This window comes from Corvus cornix, chromosome 3, assembly GCF_000738735.6.
Source record: "Corvus cornix cornix isolate S_Up_H32 chromosome 3, ASM73873v5, whole genome shotgun sequence".
NCBI classification, from domain to species: domain Eukaryota; kingdom Metazoa; phylum Chordata; class Aves; order Passeriformes; family Corvidae; genus Corvus; species Corvus cornix.
The window spans coordinates 37,649,605-37,674,388 of record NC_047056.1 but is presented as its reverse complement, the minus strand read 5'-3'; the positions used below and the strand labels follow the sequence as shown (position 1 = coordinate 37,674,388).

At 36.8% G+C, this 24,784-nt stretch overlaps 1 protein-coding gene across 2 annotated transcripts in view; it reads left to right on the top strand.

The window, feature by feature from the left end:
* Positions 1–24,784, top strand: part of PRKN (parkin RBR E3 ubiquitin protein ligase) — a 697,917-nt gene that overhangs the window by 130,614 nt on the left and 542,519 nt on the right. The window lies entirely within an intron of this gene.

The window sequence follows — 24,784 nt, the reverse complement described above, 5'->3', positions numbered from 1 at the left end:
CTCTGCAGGCTGCACAGTCATCACATTTTATAGAATTTGTAACCCAATTGTGACCCCTGGAGGATAGCTACATGGCTGCTGCTGTGCCTGCACAGGTGTGTGTGATGCTGGAGAAGTGGTTCCAGATCAGAAAGCCCACAGAAGTGTTCTCCAAACCACTGAACTCATAAATGTGTGAAGCTAAAAGAGGAGCAGGAGGGCACAGAAGAGCAGCTATAAGCAGGTATCTGAATTTCAGCTCCTGAAGGTTAGCAAACTGTTCAATAAATGCAGAGGGCTGTTCATCTGTAGTGAGCAGCAGGAAGCATTGCAAGATATGTTAAAGTTGCTCTTTGCTACTGCTACCAGTGCAGCTGCAGTTGCTTTATAAATAGCTTTGTTTATCCAGTGTGTACATTTGGCAATTCACTCCAATAGCCAGAGTTTAGCATAAGATCACACATTTAAGATACCTGGGAAACTTGGGGAAACCTACTGGCCTTTCAGCAGAGTGCAAATACTGATTTAATGAAACTGCTATCCTTCTACAGTGGTATCGAAGAGCTCCAGATACAACCTGTAGTAGTGCAGGTGATTGCATAAAAGATCCCTCACAGGCAGAACTATTCAGATTAATCTGTACTCATGTTTCAGACATATTGTTGTGCTCAGAATGGCTGCTAAGCCTGGGTACAGAAAGTCACTACTGTATTGATGACCTATCACTGCTTCTCCTTGAGTATGGTATTTGTTGTTTTGCAAAGGGCTTTAGGGAGTTGGAGCACACAAAGGAAGCTGTAGAAATGTGAATTGCTGTCAGTCTCCAGTGCATCAGCTGTGAGTAGTGTTGATGCATACCTGCAGTGTGCTCAGTGTGCTCCACACACATGTGAGAACATATATATGAAAGTGTGAGAATGAAAAACAATCATGTGAATTATAGAAGTTGTAAGTTTCCAGTTGCCAGATTGGGGTGTCTGTGTTGTTCTGTCAGAAGCTTCTGAACCAGTTCACTTTTCCTGGCAAGCTGCAGGTGTTGGTATTACTGCCATTTTGTGTCAGCATGTAACACAGATTTTCAGCCCAGTTTGACACTTGCAACCAAGTTTGTTGTCGGCTACAACATGGAGTCTGTTGCCAGGGAAATTAAAAATTGCATTACAGGTATACAGACCTCCTGATGATGTAATTTCCTTGGAATGTCATAATTATCATGTCTAGTCAGGACTTCCTGTTGTTTAGTAAACCGGATCTAGATTCATCGCTTTGACTCTTGGTTTCTAAATCAGATGGGAAGTTCAAAAGCTGTTTCAGATGGTACAATTCATGCTTCTGTTTTTAGGTGACTTAAATATTGCAGTGATTAATACCATCAGCATGTATCAACTACACTTTTATTCTTAACATTTGATTGAATGCATTCTAATTTGTTTCTGCTTTTCCTTTTTTTTTTTTCTGTCTTTTGATTGTGTATGTATATTTATTTATCGTGGAAATTTGTCAACACAAGAAAAAGAGTTGTGTATTGGAGGTGTTTGGGTTCCTGTGGTAGGCTGTCTGGGTTTTTGGCATAAGAAGCTAATAAAAGCTTGGGTGCTAATGAAGTACTAACTGCTAGCATTTATGTTGCATCTGTAATTTCAGAATTAACATCATATATGAGCAAATTAACTAACTCTTGTTTTCTAGAGCTATGGATTTGGATGCAAAATAAGAAAAATTCTACTCTAAAGATGATGCTCTAAAGTTATTTCATTTTATAGTAGCATAGAATTTCTGGTAAAACCGTTTAGTCCTTCAGTTTTTGGTAAATTACTTTTGAACTTATTTGCCCAAGGAAGGTACTGTGGAAGAATCTAGAGGTCAGGAAAAAGAACTGATGGTATTACAGATAATGAGATTATAGAGGACATGAGAGAAGTTGCAGTAATTGCAGGAGTATGAGGCAGGGATGTAGGAAATACTTCAGGACAGCAAACTTCATTGGTTTCACAGCTCACAGAACAACCAGATTTGGCTTGACAGCTCCCTCAGAATCTCAGGCAGCTGGTACAAAACGTGACTGAGAATGCGAAAGCTGTGTTTGTTTTCCTGTTTGGAGAGAAGGCAAAATCTTTCCTGGTAGCTGAGACTTGTAAAAAATATAAAGCTGGAATGGACAGACGTTAAAGAGAAATTATTATAAGAAAGAAAGTGCTGAGATATTAAATAAGTACTTTTATATCAACAACAAGAGTAAAAAACTTGTAGGAGGGATAGGAGTGAAATATGTGTGGAGACATTTAATTTGGTTCCGCAGATAAGTGTTTTGGCCTTGAAAAAAGAAAGGAAGATTAGACATAGATTCCATTGTGCACAGGGGAGATCAGTATCTAAGCTAGTGACTAAGGGACAAGTAGTGAAATTAGAGCCATGGTAAGCAAAGATTGGTAATGACTGGATGAAGAATGAGACCTGCAAATTTGAATCTCATAAGAAGGAATTAGAGCTATAAGCTGATTCCTAAAAGCCTAGCAAATGGTGTCACTTTAAGGGTGCTAAACATTTTGAAGAATGATGAAGAGCTCCCTGCTGATTACAGTTCAGTTTGGAATGAGTAGAAGTAATTAATTAATATAGACCCAAAAATAGGAATTCTTTCAGAAGGTTGTCATGAGTATGGAAGATACGAAAGATCTTCTTGTAGCAATCCTAAGACGGAAAGAACAGAACCATAACAGAGTCACAAACAGAATAAACATATCAGGGACCTTGAAGTGTTCTAACAGGAGGTAACTGCTTACAGTATTGTCATTGCCTCTGAGAATGGCAAAATTAGTTAACAAAGCTTCTGGTAGTAAAGTATGTAATATGTATTGATAAACAATTTTGCTCAGTGCAAGCAATTTGAAATTTACTACTGATAACAGCAGTAGTATTATGTTAGTACAGACTTCTTCTTTCTTGGAGAACTCAGAGTCCCCTTGTGTGAAAGAGCTCTTTGCAAACAGTTTGCAGGAGAGATTCCCTGCCTTGCAGAACTTACAGTCTAAATGAATAAAGCAGACAATGATGTGATGGGAATCAGTAGCTTAGCTTGTCCACAGTCAGTAGCAAAACAGGGATAGAATTAATTCTTGTTTCCCAATTCTGTACCAGTTCTTTTTGACAGTGTTTCCTATATGAGGTAAAGCTAGAAAATACTGTTCTTTGAAACAGAGAAAGACTAAGCATGTGGTAAGTATCAGGGCTTGTTAGCTTTGTGCTAACAGCAGCGCTCCCCTGAGACAGCTTCTGGATCAGCGTTAGCTTGTACTTGACTGCAGCATAGGCTTGATGCTTGGAGCATAGGTTTCATGTGAATTTGGCTTTGGCTGCATCCATCCATATAGGTGCTTGCCTATGATTAAAAATAATTTATATGTACATTCAAGAAACAAAGAAGCACGACTAGAAGTTATTGTTGAACACTGGTTTGTGAGCTCATAAACATAACTGAAAGTGAGTGAAAAGGAACAGCACAATTGCAGTTGCAACATAGATGATCATCTATGCAAAGGAGGGAAGAGAGAAGTGGTAGGGGAGAAATGGTGCTGGTTTTTAGCAGGAACAGGTACTTGAACAATGGAGTATTGCATTTCATCAAAGAAGGACCTTGTGTACATAAATGTGTGGCAACTTTCTTGCTCTCTAAGCACTGTGCAGTACAACAGAGCTTCCAGCAGTTCTTATATTGCCCTGTTTCATTTTACTGAGGGTTCAAAGAAGAAACCAGGTGACACAGTGCAAAATTTATCCCTCACCAGCAAAAAACCCCCCATGTTTAATTATAAAGTACTGAATGCTAAGATTAGATTGGGTCTTTTGGCACAGTTACTGCCTTGTGCTACAATCTACAGTTTTATATATAGGATACCAAATCACTCACGGAAACAACTTTGATATTCAGCAGTTTTGTGGGTTACAGAATACTGTTGAGCCAACATTTTCATACTTAAATGCTGTTTGTAGAGAATTGCCCATAGACATACTGACTGAATCAATCATCATATGTGAAATTCAAAGAGAAAAAAATCATTTTATGTGTGTGCGTGTTTAAATCAGTATTTTTGGTCAATATTTGATTGATCTGTGGGTCTTTTATTTCTTGTAAAGCTGGAAGAGATGTGTACTGTACTTCTTCGAAACAGCAAAAGATAGCTGAATTATACTTAGGTATATTATAGTAACAAGGAAATCTAGAGATGCTGCATCTGTGTTGCCAGGTAATGTGGACTTGGCTAAATGAGAGGATGGCAGGACTGCTCACCCTTGGTTCTTTTGATGGCTACAGACTCACCGTGACAACAGAGATGTGTTGAATAAATTTTTCCAAGACTTGTGTTGGGCCTCATGGTGTTACATGCTCACAGTGCATGTGGAAAGTACCACAGAGCCATATTTACTGTGATATTAAGTCAGGGCTAGCTCGGGTCTACAGATTTTCTGTGTTGTTTAAGAGGATACATTGCTCATTAATTGTGCTGGCAGATCAAGAGCTAAATGCATTTATGGAGGAGACCTTCAAGCCCAGAAACATATTTCCATTCTGCTTTTAAATGCACTTGTGTTCTATTATTTTGCTAAGTTTTTCCTGGAATTAGAAGACTATGAAAAATATTTAACTACATCTAAATGAGGGGTAAACTATCTTCAAGTAGTTTGATAATTTCAAAAAATTAATGGGCCATTTCTGATAGGAGCTACAGATTCTAATATGACCTTGAAATTTTCTGGGTCCTTCTTGATTCTTCTGATATTTCTTAATGTGTTTTTGTTGGCCTGCTGATGATTGAGGACAAACTGTGGCAGGGTTTTCTTTGCAAACTTTTTTCATTGTGCATTCAGTACAAAAGTGGTTTTAATTTCTAGATTTTTCTAGCTTTTGGTACCTAGATGAATTCTGTGTTGTCTGCTGAGTCTGGTTCATGGGTTCCTGGAATAGGGGTGCTGGTGCCAATGTTCTTATAGGAGTCTTATGGACTCATAATATTTCTGTATGACCTGTGCTGTCTTTTTAGATTAATTTCCAAATTTTTAAATGAGTTTTTTTTCCCCTTTGCTGACAGTTTCAGTAAATTTTGAACCTATTAAATTAATAATTAAATAATTTCTCTTAGGCAGTTAAAATTCCCTGTATTGAGGCCATTAAGTGAATTTTGCAAAATCCGTTTTTGAAAGAGCAGTTGCTTTGTGTGGGTCTGATACAGAAACTGCAATACTGTTTGCATGAAATACAGTGCTGATAAGAAACTCCTCTGACAAAGCACTCTAGTTCTTCTCAAGGCATATATAGTGTTTCAGAATGAAATTATCTTGAAAATTGCCCCAATATTAGATGTGCCTTTTGTTTTCCACCTACATACTTGCATAAGGCAGACACTTGTTGAATCTTTTCCCCTTGTCATGAGTATAACCCAGTTCATATGTTTACAATGCTGTCCATTTTATAATTCAGATCCATCTTTAGGTTGCGGGAGAGAAAACGGGTAAGCAAAAACTTTAAAAAAGCTGTAGTTGTTAAAGTGGTGGCAGTGAGTAATAACTTTTATGAGTCTCTAAATCATGACAGTAAAGGAAAGGTCAGCCCACATCTTTCATTCATCACCTTTCTAAATTGCTGTGGTGAAAAAATGTTTAGCATACAGAACATCATTACCAAAAACTGTAGTTGAATAAGCAGAAGGTCAAGGATCATAGGGATATTTCCTACCTTCTTCCTTCCTTTTCCTCAAAGAAAAAACATGGCATTCATTGTTCTACTAGACTACATTTATAAGGAAGTATTGATAGAGACTGTGTACTTTATAATTCATAACTGAAATAGAGAAATAATTTGAAAATATTTGTATTGTCTCAAAAAAGAAGAAAAAATTAGGGTTTCATTAACAGTTTACATAGTGAAATTACTGGATTAAGAAAGGAGAAATTGGGACAGAGTATCTGTGAATTCGTTTTTAACATTGAAAATGCTGTGTCAGGAAAAGAAAATTGTAAAGGAAGAATGGAAGGCACTGGAAATTTTTTTTAAACAGCAGGTAGCATACCAAGCATACCTCCTCACTAGAAAGGTGAGATGTAGTTCCTTGCCATTATTTCTTTGCTTTTTATTTTAATTCTACTTATCTAAATGCAGCTCTGATTCTCTGAAATTTCATCTGTAATACATTTATATTTGTAATTATCAAGGTCACACAGCTATTTAATTACCCAGTCTGGGTTTCCTTATTTTCTTTTTCAAGCTTTTTCACTAATTGTAGTTGAAAATGTAGGAGGGAAACTTAAATGCTTCCTATCTGGTTACAGTTTTCATCACAGATGAACCTCCATACTCTAGGGGGTGCAGAATTATTCCTGTGAGTCATGGCTTTTATGGGTGATGGGAGAAGAAATGAAAAAAACAGAGTTGCATTATGACAGCAAAGACCCCATGAAAGTAAATAAAATTGGTCATCCTAAAAAAATAACACCAGTAGAGGCTTAAAGAGAAAGAAGACGATTATTTTAGGAGTTATTGAAGCAGAAGTATATATGTAATTCCTTATGTATCCTTGGAGCAACACTTATTGCATCTACAATTCCTGGAAGTTTTCTTATGAACTCTAAAAGCCTGTTGAAGAAACGAAAGTAAAGTGTTTAAAAAAAAAATCAGTAATAAGGAATACAGTAGAGCAATGCAATCTTGTCTCCTCATTTAGACTAAATAAAGCAGCAAAAGTACCCGTTCCACAAATGAATTATTTTCCTCATATACTGAGCAGGTTGTTACTCATTTTTATCGGGTAAAACATTGGCTCCTTTGATTTAGTGAAAATTATGCCACTGACTTTCCATGAGCCAGCATTCTCCCTCTCATTTTCTCTTGCTCTCATTTTCCCTCTCACTTATTCTCTCCCTCTTTTTCTCTCTCCCTTTTTCTCTTACAAACACACAAAATCCTTATTGTCCTGGGGAAGCTTCTCAGCTAGTGCAAAATGATATAACTTCCATGCATAGAGGTATGGATGTGATTCCCATTCCCATGGAGTCCAGTTTTCAGTGCTCTTCCTGAATGAATTGATCAGTGTTTTCCTCACTTGTATTGCTGTTCTTACATTAGTTTCCCACAGTTCAAGCCACTTTTCCTGCTTCCATTTCTGCTTTTCCCAGTCAATTCCAGGTCTTTGAAATCCTGTCCCCATCCAACATCTGTTGCCTATTAAACCAGCTTAGGAAACTAATTGTCCTTTCTAATCTTTCCCTTTCCCAGGCTAAGAAATAATGGGGAGAGAATGACAAAACTAAGTTACTTTGCAGATCTACTCTATCTGCAAATGAGTGGAAATTTCCTTCTACCCATGGTTTCTGTCTTTTATAGGGTGAGGTGCTCCTTGTTTTCTGATCTCCTTGTTTTCTGATCTCCTTGTATGCAACCAAGACATCTGTGTGATAATGTATGAATTACTATCACCTTATTTTAGGTAATTTTGTAAAGGTGCATAAGTGTTGGCACATTTTGGTTGATGAGGTTACACTTCTCATAAAGAGACATAAAAAACCCCCAGTTTCTAGTTCTATGGTAGAATTAATACAAAAAAAGGATACCAATAATGAAACATCTTTAAACTGAAAAAACATTTCTAATACAGTTTTTCCCTATTAACTATTTGACATAAAACAGTACGATGGAAGCATATAAAAGTTTTATTGTCATATATTTCGTATGCATGATATACCAGAGCTCTGACTTCATGATTTGTTTCTTATGCAGCTCATCCCAAATTATCCTATAAAATATTTTTACTGTACTACCTTGCCATCTTTAACATAGCAATCTATTCATTTGTATCTTTCATGGTATGCAGCAAATTGTGTGTACAAAACAAGTAAATGTATGCAGGTATGTTTAAGGAAAGAAAATAGTAGCTGCTAACCTCTTTAACCAGTATCATATAACCTTTTTTCCTGCCTTATTTTCATTACCCCAGATGGTAATTTTGGGTCTTTGTTTACTATTTATCTTGCAGCAGTGTGTTTATTACTACAGTTTAAGCGCATCTAATTTAAAGTGTCAGAGCTTCAGGAAAGGAAGAAACAATCCAATTTTAAAGTATCTTAATGTTTCCACTGTCAGAATTTTATAGCAAAAATGTCTCAAAGACCATAAATGGCAATAAATAATTTAAAGTGACCAGCTGAATGTATATCATTGGAAACATTAATCTTTATGAAAGTGTCCCTTCTTTATAAATAGTGAAAACTGCAGCGCCTTTCTTCTGAATGCACTAAGATGTTTAGCTTTATAATACTGGTGTAATTTTCGTTTCTGGTCCCTAAGTAGTAGTGGAAACTTCTGTTAGTTTTCTAAAAATAATTTTTAAAATGTTCGTGCTATGACAAATAAAGGAAGCAAGGAAATGATGCAGACAACAACACAGCAGAGTATCAAGGGGAAGAAAGGATACATGAAGAAATATATGCCATACTGAGTATCAGAAGTCTAGAAGAATTGTGAGAGTTTCAGATAAAAAGGTTTCAGGTACACCTGAGAGGTTTGACAAAGAAGGTTATGCTTAATTATATGGTATTTACTAAATGTGGTGGAGATTACACGAGCAGCCAAAGAAAAAATTATTATATGGCAGGGCTCATGAAGTATCTGAGGTTGTCCTACCAGGCAGGAAAGCAAGAGATAAGATGAAGGGTGAGATATACAATAGATGACCAGAGAAGCATGGAAACCCAAGGAATTGAATTGCAAAAGTATATGAATTGACAGCAGCCACTGGTAAGCCCATATCTAAAACAAAGCAAAACAAAGCCAAACAGTAAATTTTCAATGTGTTTATATCATTTGCAATGTAAGGCTATTTGTGGAGGATATAAAGTAGTGCATTTAAGGTCTGACACCTAAAATGGTGGAGATGAACATGTTATCACTTTTAAAAGAGGTGTGATTATATTACAGAAATCAACCTTATGCAGTAGACCCACTTAGTGGGTCATCAGAATCAAGTGATTCTTTAAGCCTATCATTGGATAAGATTAAACACTTTTCCCTTGCAAAATAGTAATATTTTTAAAAATTAAAAAGCCTAGAAATGTATTCAGTTCATTTTTAAAGAAATTAAAATAAAAATCTGAAGAGCAGTAATCCATGCAGGTCTATTGTCTGGGAAGCCAATTTAGGAAATACTCCAGCTCCTTTACCTGACTTGAGCTGTGCAGTGAATGCATTACCTACAACAATAAGTTGAAACAAAATATTAAACTTGCTCAGCATACTCAGTATTTATTATCATTTTTATTGAAGGCAGATACTGGGAATTGTTATCCCATAATCCATCAAGGCAGCTGAAGAATTATGTAGTGCAGAAGTGTGTGCAATTCTAAATACATTACAGGAAACAAAATTTGGGGAGGTTGAACCGGTAGCTGTTGATTTGGTGGGATATATTTTCAACCAGAAATGTTGGCCCTATAAGCACTATTCAGCCAAGTAAGCATTTAGCTTTATTATGAATTAGAGCTGTGAGTTCTGATTTCAGAAGAGTGGAGAAACTGGATGCAGTAGCACATAACAGTGTTAGTACCTACACTGTGTGCCTGCGATGATTTGTGCACTTGCTTTTCAGAGGACCATTCTGTAAATGCCATCCTTTATCACTGTAGAGGTAATAAAAGCAGCATCCCCAGAAGTGTTCATTTCTGATGGAATTCATTGCTGATCTCATCTATTTAAGTGAATGCAAATGAAAGCTCTCTCTCCTGTTTCTCTGAAGGATTGATGCATTTCTGACTTGTGAGCAATGCTCAGTGTCAGTCTCCAGAAACAAATGGAGGAAGATTGACACAGAATGGGTTCCTGCCTCAAGTAGCCACAGGATTTAATCTCCTTGCATCTCTGGGTGTATATGTGTCAGTCATAAAGCAATCTTTGAGTTACTTATCTCCTGACATAATTCAAATCTCTCAGAAATGTTATTTTCCTATTAAAAAGAAGGACTGACTTTGCAAGGCCCCAGTGGGCTATAGAAAATATTGGAAAAATTGCTATCAATAAATAAAGGAAATATAGAACTGGAGAAAGAGCTCGTTTTGTTCACATTTATGGAAACTTTCATATGTTCTGTTGTTTCACTGCACTAGAGACATGCTACTTCCATTGTAAGGTAATTTAGTGTGATGTATTGTGTATTTGTACTTAAAACTAAAAATTGAATTTTTCTAGCAGCAGAGAACAGTAACAGCCCTGCAGGATATACACCAGCTCACTAGTTAGGCCACTACCTGCAGTTTTAAAGTTGCACTATACTGGAGGCTATTAGTCAGCACCATGGTTTCTAGTGCTGCTTACATAAGAGAAGTTGCTTTAGAATTTAAAAACAAAAAAGAGCATTTGAGAGAGAAATAGCCTTTCCTAAAGTGAGAGAAGGAAGAGGTTTGCTTTGGAAGCTTGTTTTGCTGTTGCTCACTTTGAAATCTCTTTTGTGGTAAGTTTGTTTGGTGCCTTTTGAAATTGTCAGCATGCCAATGCCTTTTTAAAAGATGCATACTGGGGACAGCATGAGAGGTCCTGTTGCTGAAGAATTGTGTGTCACGTCCTGATTTACACTACAGGAGGGAGGCTGAAATATGCTTTTTAATGCCCTCATAACTCAGTAATCCTCATAGTACTGTAACTTCATGTTGTTTTGAAGAAGACTGCTTTTTATTTTCTTGAGGAAAATGCTGTTTAAAGACCACATGGTTTATTTGGCTATGTTAGGCTGGAAGCTTCCTGCAAGAATCAGAAAAAGTTTGTGACATTCACTTATATTTCTGATGGAAATGTATTTCTACTAATTTTTTTTTTACCAGTTTTCATTGTATTAGTAATTTATATCCACGTGATTTGATTTTACTGGAGTACATTATTAATTTGCAGCCTCTTATTCTGGAATGTGGACTGCTGACTTTGAGCTGAAAGAGGTGCTACAACCTGCTGCCCAAGTGACTTACAGGGTGATCTGCCAATATTGCTGCTTTTGAATTTAAATCTACTCTTATGTAGACCATGTGAGAGGTTCTTTGTTGTTCTGTCTTGTGTAGTCAAGGTGCACTGACAGTATAAGAAGTAGTACTCTTTCTGCACACCTTGCTTCATTCACTTCTTATTAAAACTGTTTGTTTGTTTTTGTTGTTTTCAATTGCATTTTCTGTAGTCATTTCCTCCTGTGCAGAGTTCAGGTTGATGATCTGAGCTCTCACAGACCAGCTTTTTGCAAACTTCGTATCCTAGGGCTGAAAGTGTATGTATCAAACTTGCATTCTTTTTTATCAAACTTCCACTTAAGCTTCTGGGCTTTGATGGTTTTGTTAGTTCTATGCTTTTCATCCTCTTCAATTTATTTGCTTTTATGTAGGAAAGGTCAAATGCTGCACATGAACCAATGTTTGCATTTTGAAGTGTTTGCAGAAGAACCAGGGTGCTATGTTCTTCCCTCCTGCCTAGAGCAGTCTTCCTTTTCAGTTCACAGGGAAGATGTGCATTTTGTTATGCAGTGTGTGGCTGGATAATACATAAAGCTTGCTCCCAGTTAATTTTCAGCTGTTAGTTTGGAAACAAAACTGGAAAGCAAAGGCATATGTTAATGATGATCACATACATTAGGATGCCCATAAGGTCACTCCAACTTGGTGGAGTTGGACTAGATTCCCAGAGGTTCCTTCCAACCCTAACAATTCTGTGATTGCTTGAAATTGGTTTAAAAAAACCAACCAAACACAGACTTTTTCCTTGCCATTGCAAAAAAAAATAAAAAAACCCCCCAAACCCTATCTTTGTTACTTTTAGAATTCAAAGTTGCATTTGGACCATCACAGTTTGTAACTGATTCTACTTAACTCCATTCTGTATTTCCTGTCTGCCCTAACCCATGAACCCAGAAGATTTTCACAGAGGAATAACCATGGGTTTGTTACTGGTACAGTAAGAAAACTCTCTGAATAGATCTTATACAAAGAGATGCAGAAACATACAGTGACATAGTCTTGTATGATAGTGATTTCATTGCAACTACAAATTGGTTTTGGTTTCATATAACTTAAAGGTGGTAGCCCTTTATATTTTCCTTTGGAAGATGCCATGCTTTCAGAATTATGTATATGTGTGTCCAGACAGTATATATAGTTTTATGAGCTTTTTAGTATGTAGTTCATTTGTGGTTTAGGTTTTAGGAAAATGTATCAAATTTCATAATCATAAGCAGGTTCTATGTCCTATATAGCATGCATATGTTGAATGTACAGTGTGTGTGTGTGTGTGTATATATATATGTAAGACTTTCTAGTTTTTCTAGTTCCCAATACAAAGTTAGCCCCCAGGCCACTGTTTTGTTTGCCCTGTTATAGGTATTTGGAAGATTTAGGAGGGAACTTTTATTGCAAGTATTAATATATTGATATTTACTGGTATTTTTATTCATAATAAGTATATATCTTAACTGCATTCCTTACGTATTATTCAGATTTTGAATAATTTGGAGATCTGCATCAGGGTTGATAAAATGCTTTCCAAAATGGTTAAACATGTGGTTCAAGTAGGACATTTCCTATTATTATCAGTTATAAAATATTCTGGTTTTATTTTAAGGCTTTTTATATATTACAGGTTCTGATAATATCAAGACTGGTTGTTTCAATTTCGTTTCACATGTCAGAAAGTAATGGTGTTCAAATTCTAAATGAACAGAAAAAACCCAAAGCCATTAGGTAGGAGTTGCATTGCTTTAGATTGGAAGCAATCATTTCCCCATCCTTTCATTTTATGCTGGTTTTCAATTGCTAACAGTTTTCAAGAAAAGCAGACATGGAATCAAGCTGTAGAATATAATACCCTGGCTTTTTCTAGGGTTTGCCACATAACTGAATACCAAATGAACACAATCTCTGTAATTTCCAGGCATAAGTAACATGGAATTAATCTGGGAACAGCTATATTTGCTCAAATATTTCTCTGAAATATGATTTTAACAGAAAAGAGCAATTGTTCAAAATAAGTGTATCCAGACTGAGAATTATTTAGGAATATCTGGAATCGAAAGTGCTTAACACCTGAGACGTCAGCTCATGCTTATGTCATACCAAAACTGCAGCAGAAAGTCATCACATCAGAGTGGCATTTCCTTTCTGTGCACTGGGAAGCCTCGGAACCTGTAAGAGATACATCTAATGGAGATAATTGCTGCCAGATGTGCAGAGAGAGAAGATACCTCAAAGCATACCCTGATTTATCCCTTTTTTCGGTTTTTTTTGATAGAGTGGTTGTCCTTGCAATGTGAGGTGATAGCTGACAGTAGTATATTTTCCCTCCTAACTATAACCACAAAATTAAAAATTTAGTTTAATGAATTTGAAATAGCTTTAAATAGAATTGAGCTGGCAAAAATTTGTGCTTGTTTAGCTTGAAAGATCCTTTTTTCCCCCAAATAAGACTCCAATTAATTGACCATTTCTAAATGTAAAAAGTATCATTTTAACCAATTTCAGGGTATTTCAGGCTAATACTATTTTAGCATGTTTTACTACAAATTTCTAATGCAAAAGAACCAAGATTTGGTAAATGCTAGGAAAAGACTAGTACAGGAAATAGTGAAATTTATGAAACATAAATGAGATTGGTATGCCTCTGTTACCAACAAACAAGTATATAAGTTTTTGCTGAACATTTGTTGTTTGCTAACTCTTTCCTGAACTAATGAACATCAGCTAAATTGCTGGTCTCAGTCACTCGTTTTGTAATCCAAACGCCCTCCACATAAAGACACTCTTCAGTTGCTCATACTTTCTGTCCTCATTTTCAGCATGTGATGTATTACTTTTCACTTAGTTACTAGTTCATTGAACTTATTAATTTCAAACAAATGTTGTCTCACCTTCATCTTGGCAGAATACCTACATAATTGACACTATTCATTTTACTTCTGCCTATGTTGAGTGTTGGGTGACTTTTTTAGCTCACTTCATTGATAAGAGGAAATATGAAGAACATACAGATTTTTAGGAAGCCTTTGAAGAGGCTATTAAATCATCAGGATAACTGCAAGAGCTACTGTAATACTATGTTCTGTGACAATATACATACAATAGGTTTTATCTGGATGTTATTTTTTCAGATAAAGGAGTGTCATTCCTTGTGACAACTTTGCTATTTTTATTCGGGTTAGGTAACAGGAACCTTCATGTCAAGATATTGAAGTGTCTTTTTGGAAACAGCTGAAAAGTCCTGCTTATTCTTTCTGAAAATATTTGGGTTTTTTTATAAATATCTCACAGTCACTGAACACATCTGGCATTTTCTCCATTGGGTATTTCTCTCCAGAAATAAAAAATGTCATATTTTTAAAATCCTGCTGCCATACTTGGGCTGTTGAGTATATCAGGAAAAGAAATATATACTTGGATATTAATTTATATTTGGATGTGATTTAAAGTCTATAGAGTTTAATAGGTAGCACACCTAATACTGCCACATGCTATGTGGATAGTCTTCCAGTATAAGGAAGTGTTGTTTTGTTTGCTTGTGTCACTTTTGAGATGGTTGAAGCATAACACTTAGAAGCTTAATTAAAAAAAAACCCAACATGTGGGAACTTGACTCCTTATTAGCATATTTGGTAGAATTTTTCTTCTGAGTAGATAGACTCTTAGACAATATTATCAAAATACGAATCTTAGAGCAAGCTACTAGAGCTCAGGATCTGGGGGAAAGACCAAACTAAGCCTTGAATTGAAAGTGATGTGGAAGATGGTAGATAACTGAAATTCATGCTTCTTCCTGTGATCCCATTCAGACCCTTTTTCTTTGTTAAATCTAGGGGAAAAAAAAAAGGAAAAAAAAAAAAAAAAAAAGACATCCAATGCTGCAACATTTCTTGAGAGGGTCATGGTAGCTATCTGCTTACTTCAGACACTTCTGGGGCATATAGTGATCACTCTTAAAACTTTCCCTCTGCTAATTACAGATAAATAAAGTATTTTATTTTTATATTCACTCATGGAAAGCATTGTCTTTAAAGTCTAACTTCCTAAGTAACTTCCCTTCAGAGCTTGTTCCCTTTTCAATCAATAGAAGAAAGACAGCAATCAAAAATGAAAATATTCTTCAGGCTTCAATCCCAGGCCCAGCAAGACAAAACATGAGTTAAAATTTTAGTAAGATAACAAGTGCTCTTGTTTGTTTAAGTAGGTAAGTAAATGCAAGAGTTAAATATAGATTAAGATGATTTTACTGTGACTATACTGGAGACTCTTTGACCCACTTCAATAGAGTTTGCTCTTAAAAATTCCTGCACTGAGCTCTGGTCTCTGAAGCTCATGTTGCCTCTTTTCTGGGGGCCCTCGTTCCCCAGGCTTGCCTTGGCAGATGGTTTCATTCTCTCCTGTCTCTCTGCCCCGTTCAACCTGGTCAATCAACACTTCTGTTCTTATGCCCTCACTGTTCTGGTCCCTGCGGTTTGTAGATTTCTGCCAAATATTTTACCAGTTTGTCACAGGGAATGTGTTGATATTATGTAATTATGAAATTGCTTACTTTTTTTGATTCAGCATAAACTGTCCCTCATTAGACAATCATTAGAAAGTGCACATAATATTTTCGTTTCACTACTAAATGTCTTTCTGTAACAGTGTTGGTTATTGTTTGTATGACATAATGTTGTTATTTAGTCTGTGATTTCTAATAGCAGGCATTAACACTGATTAGTATCAATTATTTCTTTGTTATTAGCAAATGTCAGGGAATAGAGATGTGTTCCTTAGTGTTTCCCAGTAAAACACATTCTGATGCATGCAAAAATGCTATTATACAAAGGATTTACAATTTCCAAGAACATTTTAAGCAAAACATCTTTTGATGATATACCTGTTTTTTTTCATAATGAGTTTCAGTACCACACAAGATTCTGGCGTTACCCATGGAACTCTCCAGTTCAGAAGACACGCATTATCACTCAGGTTGGCACACACTTAGGTGTCTTGCTGATTTCAAGGACTAGCATTCCTTGTTTACAGTATGACTCCGATATGCAGTGGATGTCACTTGGCATCTTCACATGTTGAGAGCATAGAGCAGCATCCTGCTTTTTCCAGAACAGTTAGGACTCTCTCGATGAACAAACAGCTTAATGATGTCTACAGCTACCAGCTGAGTATCCATGTTAGGTGAGAGGAGAAAGGCAACTGTGTCCTGTACCCAAGATACTACAGTTATGAGCTCCAGGAATGCTGCCAATGGATAAACTTCAGCTTCAGAAACAGCAGATGAAGAATCAGCCACTGGAAAATTGCCAGCCTACTTTCCAGACTATTTCAGTTTGAATTGTCCTGTGTTTTCAGTTTGTGCTGAGCACAGAGTTGATAATATAGAGATGGTTTTGGTATTGCTGAGCAGGGCTTGCACAGAGCCAAGGCCTTTTCTGCTTTTCCTACAGCCACACTGCTGAGGGAGTTGGGGGTGCATGGTAGGGTGGGAGGAGACACAGCCAGGACAGGTGACCCAAACTGACCAAAGGGATCATGCTCAGCATATAAAGTGGGGAGAAGGAGAAAAGGAGGGACATTTGGAGTGTTGGCAGTTGTCTTCCAAGTAGCCATTGCATGTGATGAGGCCCTGTTCTCCTGGAACACCTGCCTGTCCATGGGAAGCAGTAACTTAATGCCATGTTTTGCTTTGCTTGTGTGTGCGTGTCTTTTGCTTATTAAAGTGCCCTCATCTCAACACATGAGTTTTCCAGCTTTTACCCTTCTGATTCTTTCCCTGATCCTGCTGGTGGGGGAGTGAGTGAGCTGCTGTGTGGGGCTTGGCTGCTGGCTTGTTAAACATGACACTATTCAGCCCATTGATGAGCCTGCAATGACTGCTTTTTGTTATTATGAGACAAGGATTTGATTTTTCTTCTTGTCTTGTTCCCTGAAGGAGTAGGTCCCTGGAAGTCTGCACAAAGAATAAAAGAAAAACGCTTTTCCTCACTCCCCATTGATTCTGTGTCCTCTTAGGAAGCCACATTGATGAATTTTTAGAAATGGAATTCCATATCCACCATACTGAAGGAAGAAAGTTTTAAACAAATGAACTTTTAGGGATCAACTCTTGAACTCTTATCAAAAATGGCAATCATTGAAATACATAGCCCTCAATTATGGTTATTCTGCCCCTCTTTCTTTCATCTATCAGCTATCCCATTCCCTGTCTCTTTCCAAGAATCTTTCTCATGAGAGCCTGCTTCACTGGCAGGTCTTAGTATGAGTATCTCCTACAAATAGGCTACACAACAGAACAACTACTGCTGAGAAAAAGAAAGGTGATTAGAGCTCCATTAAAAAAATGAGAGTCATTTTTTGGAAGTTTGGAATTTTCCAGATGGTGGCCCTGTGCATTAGTAGGACCCCTGCCTGAAGGAGATTGGTTTGTGCTCTGAACCTGCAAAAGCCTTGCTTCTGAAACAGACAGCAGATACATCGTATCAACTTAATGTATGCTAAAGATGTGGAAATTGTTGGACTGTTCTTGGACCACTCTGTCAAAGTGGAGAGTTTGAGATTTTTAAATTAGTATATATTTAGTTTTGTTCTTCAGCCTGAGTTATTTTGAACTTTCTGGTCATTAATGGCAGGCTGGGATGTCAGTCATTTTCAAGGACTCATGTCTGCCACTTTACCTTGACACCAACAGGAAGAGTCAGTTTACTCTTTTAGCTTTCCTGTTAAATACATTTTTACTTCCCTAGAGATTTTGATAAACCTGTTTCTCAGGTGCCTTCTTTGTTAGTGTTCTATTCAGTGTAAAGAAAGATGCTTTTTGAGTGCTTATGCTATTGCGAGCTGAGCAAGACAGTCTTGGTATCTAGATCCTTGTCTCTTTATGTTAAAAGGCTGAAAGTCCACCTTCTTCACTGAGCCTCTACTTCCATTCTTCAAGCGTGGGAGCTGGAGGGCTTTAGGGATTAGACTACTCTTGCAGTCCCCAGTCAGGAAAGGTGTGATTAACAGTAGTGATGTTTCCAGTAGGCAGATCCAGATTTTCAGTGTAGTGTGTGTCCATCAGGCTCCCTCTTTCATACAGCTTTGCTATTCTGCATTGCTTACCATGGTGACAGTTTCTCCACCACTTCTCACAAAGTGTATTACCAGCTCTATCTAGATACCTTGTATACATGGAGGATTCATTATTTTTTAACACTAAGATCCATAAAGGATTTGTTTGGAGGCTTCTCTTCTGTGCATTTCTTCCCTGCCCTGGTAATAAAAGACCCAGTTCTGCTGTGGCACATTAATCTAGTCCTTACATTGTTAATGTACCAGCTGTTTGAATCTATGGTCATGGCCTCCAGCAGGATGGGAAAAGAAAGCCTTTGCTCCTAGGTGATCTTTCAAATACTTCCCACCCTGCTGCCTTCCCTGTTTTGGTTTTCAGCACAGGGTCTCTATTACAGTCTCCTTTAGAGCCCCAGTGTTATTTGAATTTCAGTTACATTTGGAAATTAACTGCCAGTTTATTTGTTTTCCTAAGCTGTATGTTTGCAGATCTGAGATGTCCCCCTGTATTTAAGGTACCAGAAAAGCTCTCTTTTCATTCATTGACAGAAGAATCCCTTCTGGGAGACTTATGTTCACATCTCTAATTCAAGAAGTACTTTCACCATGGGTGATAGTTTCCTGTCTAAGTGTTTAAAAAATAGTTGTAAAGCTACAAAGATTGTTCTGTTTGTGGCTACTGTGCCACTTTGTGTGGTGTTTAAGCAGAAGAGGGATTATTTTTTCAGAGAAACATTTTCCCTAGAGCTGCAGAGCTGGTACTGGGATCTTTACACTCAGGGAAGTCTAAAGCAAAGAAAGGTTGCAGCATAACCTGTCCTTTTATTTCAGTGAAAACTGAACATAGTTTAGACCCAGCAAGGTTTAAAGAAAGGTTTAACCAGGAAGGTTAAAGGAAAATATGTACAGAGTAAACAAAAATGAATGCCAAAAAAAAAAAGAGAGAGAAAAGGAAAAAAGATATACACACACACAATATAAGTGATAAACCAACCTTCCTTTGTTCTTTTTCTCAGTCCAGAAAAAAGTGTGACCCTAAACCACTGCACCTTACAGGTAACCCAATTTTTTTTGTGTTTGAATTTCACATTTAACTAAGTGGGGTTTTGTTGTCTGTGGTGGATTTCTTTAAGAGAGGAGAGCTTGAAATTATGCAGACTGCTGTTTTGGAGTGGTTTTTCATTCAAATGAGCAGCATCAAAGTAGTTCATATTCTAAATTATGTTTTATTATTAATATGACTTGAATCATTTCAGCATCTGAAGTAAATCAGTTGTGATTTCCAGGGAAAGAATGAACAGGTCAAAAGGACTCTCTGCTGTTGGAAAAAAAAAGTATCAATGGAATTTGAGCAGCTTCAGAGGGAACCCATCTCTACCAGATAAAAAAAATCTCAAACAATCCTAAATATTTATTCTTTGCAGGTCATCTCTGTAGCAGAAGAAAAGGAAGTGAGATTTTTTTTTTTTTCATGTGAGAAGCATCTACTCATACAGCTATGAAGTGTGAAATCTTAGAGTAGTTCAGGAGAAAAAAAAAAAGGTTTGATTATGCAGTACTCTTATTTTCTACAATAAGATATTTTGATATATGTGCTGGCTTGATGAAAGCTGCTCAGTTGAGAACTGGTTTTCAGTTATGAAAACAAAATTAGATTGTTTCTTTATTTACAGTGTTATAAATGCATACACCTTATAAAAAGAAAATCCAGCTATGCTCTCTTACTCTCCCAAAACTGAATTTTATACGTTAAATCCTTGACTCCACTCCAGACGGATTAGTTTTGATACATCCTTATACTGGTAAATGTAAAATACTTATTTTTATTGTACTGTAGCATGAAAAAAATCATCAATTGGAGTGAATTTTTAGTGATACTGTGAAGTAGACAGTGCAATTGACTTAGTAGAACAGAAACAATTAAGTATACCTTTGACAAGAGTGAAGCTTTTAGATAGCAAGAAATTCCTGTAGCAAGTGTATTCCTGGGTTCACTTGTGAACTGCTAGGGTGCTGCAAGTGGATCTGCAAGAACAGGGAGCTAAATTTTAAGGTTCCGTGTGAGGCTGGTCTCATGAGAGCCAAGTACATGTTCAGACCTTTTCAAGAATATTTGCAAGACTTTACAGATCTTTTCAGTCAGCTGAAAACATGTTAAATGAAAATTTAAGGTTGTTTTCTTTTTAAGTGCAGATTGCTTTTGAACTGTGGCTTTAACTCCTGTCTCCAAGTTTATATATTACAGCTTCTTTTTCTTACCTTTCCTTGTACCTCTGGTGCTTCTTACTGTAGCCTTTTTCTGTGAACAGATATTTGATACTGAGTCACATTTTGTGTATAAATGTTTGTTGCATTGTCAGATGTAGGGTCCTAAATCACTTGTCCATACATGGAACTCTGAAAGAAAACATTTTCTGTATTTGATCCTTGTCGGAAGTGGTTTCTGGCTGGCCTGTTACAGGAAGGGCTTTTTAAGCACAAAAATGAACCTTGCATCTAAATTGAGGCAATAAGGCAATGATGAAATCTTTTGCTCTCTGAAGCAATAGTTGTTGGCTTCCCTTATACCACGGCCTATGCAAGATTGAGGGAGATCATGAAGTGTTGGTTTCTAATGTTCATCTAGAGGGGGTTTTTTTGATTCATCTGTTTCAGACTGTTAGTGCTTTTAGAAGAGTCCTCTGCAGTTTGTAAGTTCCTATAAATCAAACTAAGACTGCTATTGAAAAACTGAATTATTATCTTAGGAAAGAGGTTTAGAAGTAGCTTTTCGAAACACATGTGAATTATTTTTATTTTATTTCTTTAGAACATAGTTTTTCCTTTGTATTTTTTTTAATTACTGTTGGCATTTATTACTCCAGTGAATTACATTGGGCCTGAAAGGAAGGAAAGTATTTTGTGCTCTAGCTAGAGGTAGAAAATTACAAGAGCCTCAGAAATCACTGTTCCTGATAACTGGCTTCACGTGCTGTTCTCTGTGTGAAGACACCAAAGGCAGATCCATTCCAGAACTGTAAATCTCATAGAAAGCATTACAGTTCACAAGAATCACACCACCTGATCCTTCCAAATGAAGATGTTTCTGTAAAATGTGTGCAATACGGTTGCAAGAGGTTCCTTACTCTTGCCTTACTAGAGCTCTTTTCAGCCTCAAGCTGCATTAGCTTTGGCTTTTGCCTCCTGTACTTCACCAATAACTTACATGTCCAAGCGCTGATAAAAATGATCCTTGTCAGGCTGTGTGCAGGACGTGTTTCAGGAATGTCCAGCCAGAACCCTGCCCCTACTACAGACAAGGCAATGATGCCCGTAGCCGCTTCTGGCTCAATCGTGTAAGCTTGGAAGCAGACACACTAAATCAAATGGTGAATGCTCTGCACATTTGTTTTGGGCTTTTAATGTGTAGCAATCTTCAGCTGAAACATCTGCTATAATGAACTTGACATTTGCACTAATGACAGCATCAGTTTACTTAATGTCCTGCATTAAATTTGCTTCCCAAAAGAGTGATCCTTTTTCAAAGTGGAGTGTGAATTTGCTACTTGTGTTTTAGAAATAGTGAAAGAGCCGGCCTTTAACTGTGCGGCTGATAGCTGGTGTTGAGGCTGGACACTGGGAAATGGGAAGGGAAGCAGCAGGGCTGGCTGAGGAGGAATATTCCAGATTTGGTGCTGACAAGGCAAATTTATGAATCCAGGGAGCAGCAGTGTGTGGAAGCAATTAATGAAGGCTGAATCCAGTCTCCAGTGCTTCAGATAGATTTTTTGTTTTGGTTTGGTTTTTGTTTTTTTGTTTTTTTGTTGAGGTTTGGAAGATGGGACAACTTATTTTAAAAAATAAGTAGGATGACTGTGACATAAGGCTTTCCATATAATTTCATTCTATTTCTAGTAAAAAGCCAGCTATTTGTTTAGAAATTTGTGCTGGCTTTGTAGAGACTGTTAGAAAACTTCAGTCAGAGCAGCTAGCCAGAAAGAAGAGAAATAAGCAGTTCACTGTTATAAGAAACAAAGAACTGATATAATCACATGATATACTCATGTGATTATATCTTTACCTACTTGATGAGTATTTTTTCTTAATCAAGCTTTTTGTTTGTAGCTGAACCTGTGAGATTAAAAGTATCCACTGCAAGAGAAAAAAAGAAAAAGATATCTTGTTTACTGAGTTTTGTTCTCTGTCTGAAGGGAAATGTTTGGATTCAGCACTCTGTATTACAACAGAACAGTGATGATTTGTTTTCCAAATGAGAGGCTTTTTATTTAGATTTTCATGATTTTTTTATACAGTAGTGCAGTTACTAACAACATGATGCATTATAGCAAGAAGTGATGAGACTAAAGGAACTACCCCTTTGATTGGACATAAGTTATATGGCTTTGAATTTGGAGGAGATTTGTAAATTGGAGAAAACATTGGACTCACTTCTGTGCATAAACAAGCAAATATTGTGTTAAAACTCATTTGATCTGAAATAAAAAATTTAGCCTGGATTGTTTTAGTCATAACTGATTTTTGCTAATAAAAGCATGAAAATGTGAACTAAATATAGCCTCAATTTTCCAGATGACTGACTATGCCATAGGGCTGGAGCTTTTGACATTAGTGCATCTCTTGGGTCAGTTTCTGGTTCTTTTTCAGTTACATCTTTTATGTGCAGACATTTTTGTAAAACTAATACGAGTGAAACCCCAGTGCATCTTAGAAAAACATCCACTCTCTTTTTACACAAGGACAGATGTTTTCCCCATTCAGATGATGCTAAACTTGAAGAATAATCAGCACATTTTGGTGTGTAGCACTTTTCTGTTTTGGTGTTCATTATCTTTCTTATACTGCAGTTTCTGCAGATTATCTTGGAAGGTTTAAGGTCACAAGTAATAATGTTGTAGGTTTGTGAAATGTTTTGAAATATCTAAATTATGATGATGACTTTGTGTTTGCAAAGTATGTTCAACCATGTAGATATTAACACCTCCTGCTATATTTATTAATTGCTAAAGTGTTGGTCATATATAACTAATTCATCCCCTTCTTGCTGCATTATTCCCTCAAATCTGTGTGTGTTTATATAATTCAAATTTTATTCAGTTTTGTGTCAAAAGAATAGAACTTTTGTTGCAAACTCAAGCACCTGCAGATTGAAAATGGCATTTTTATGGCTGTTAGTACAATGTTAGTTCATCTCCTTTCTGCATTCAGCTGGTATGCTGACTGATGTCCTGTGGAAAAAACAGTATCCAATGGGGTAATTAAAATTATACCACAATGTGTAGATACGCATGCAACAAAGAGAGAATTAAATTTACGGAGGCAACTGGATAAGTCTGGCATTTCCCAGTCTCAAGTGCTTGACTTTGCAACTTAAGTGTGCTTATGTAGTATGCTATTGCAGACAGTTCCTAATTTCCTTTAAGAGACTAAAGGAAGCTGTGACAGACTGGACTACTGAAAGCCTCTTGCCTGACAGTGTCACTCAGGATGTTGGAGACTTGAATTCTTAAACTAAACAGCTGCTCCCCCACAAGCTGCCAGACTCTCCATGTATTAGTTTGCTGTTAATGCCGAAGGGGGAGAGAGTCTATTGATACAGATTTCTTATCGACTAACCAGACTCTAGTCTAGTTTCCAGAGGTATGGATTTCTGTGTGTTGGAGGGCTGGAGTAAGTGCTGAATTATCATGAGCTGAAAATGGGATCATCTAACTGGCAGGCTTAATTAGGTTGTATCTTTACTTACATAATACGTGGTAGGAATATTTTTAATGCAGAAACCAACAAATGCAAAACACAGAGAAATCAAATTCTGTCCATCATTATAAAGGGAACTTAAAGATCGTTTTAGGCACAAAATGAACACACTGTACCCAGCTGAAGGACTATGTAAAGAATGCATAGTGACACTGGGATTTGGATGCATAAGTCAGTTCTTGCCAAAATTCATTTGAGTTTCGTGTCTCCTCTGAAATTTGGAACCTAATCTGAAAAACTTGTTCACTACTTGCATACTATGAATTTAATGATTTTTTTTTTCATAAGCTTCATCATGTCAAGAAGGGTCAATTGCTGGTTTATAAGTTAAGGAAAGTAATAAAGGAAAAAATTTCTGTCTGCATAATAAAGAAGTCAGTAGTGTTTCTGTTGCTTGGTCATTTGGTATTATTGTGGTTACTTTTTTCTGAAGTCTAAAATAATACATTAAGTTAAAGGCATGAGAAATTGTGTCACTGAGGGAAAGTATGAGTTTTGTATCAGTATTAACATTTACATTCACATGAAAAATGGAGACATTTATTTCTTTCTTAGAGGAAAACAGAAACATGTTTGTTTCATGAACACCAGAGAAACATATTGGAGTTGTTGCATGATCCAGATATCTAAGGAGGCTGATTGGCAATGGTTAAAAAATATTTTAGAATGAGTATCTCAGTTGTAATTTTCCCTTACAAATCCTCATACTGCCTTCACCTGGTCCCATATTTTCTTCTGAATTGTCTTTTTAAATTCTGTTCTCATTTTGTGGGATTTTTTAGCCCATAACTAACCCACAGAATAATGGGTCAATAGAGATGCACTGAGGCTTGCTCTGCTTTTAGGAAGTTGCAGGGACAGCTGTGTAGGTTAAGAAGTGGATAAAAGTACAAGTGATTAAGTAGTGCTGGTAAAGTCTTGATGCAGACATGGGTCTTGGGATAGAAGAGAAAACCTTTCTTTTATCGGTATTTCATTC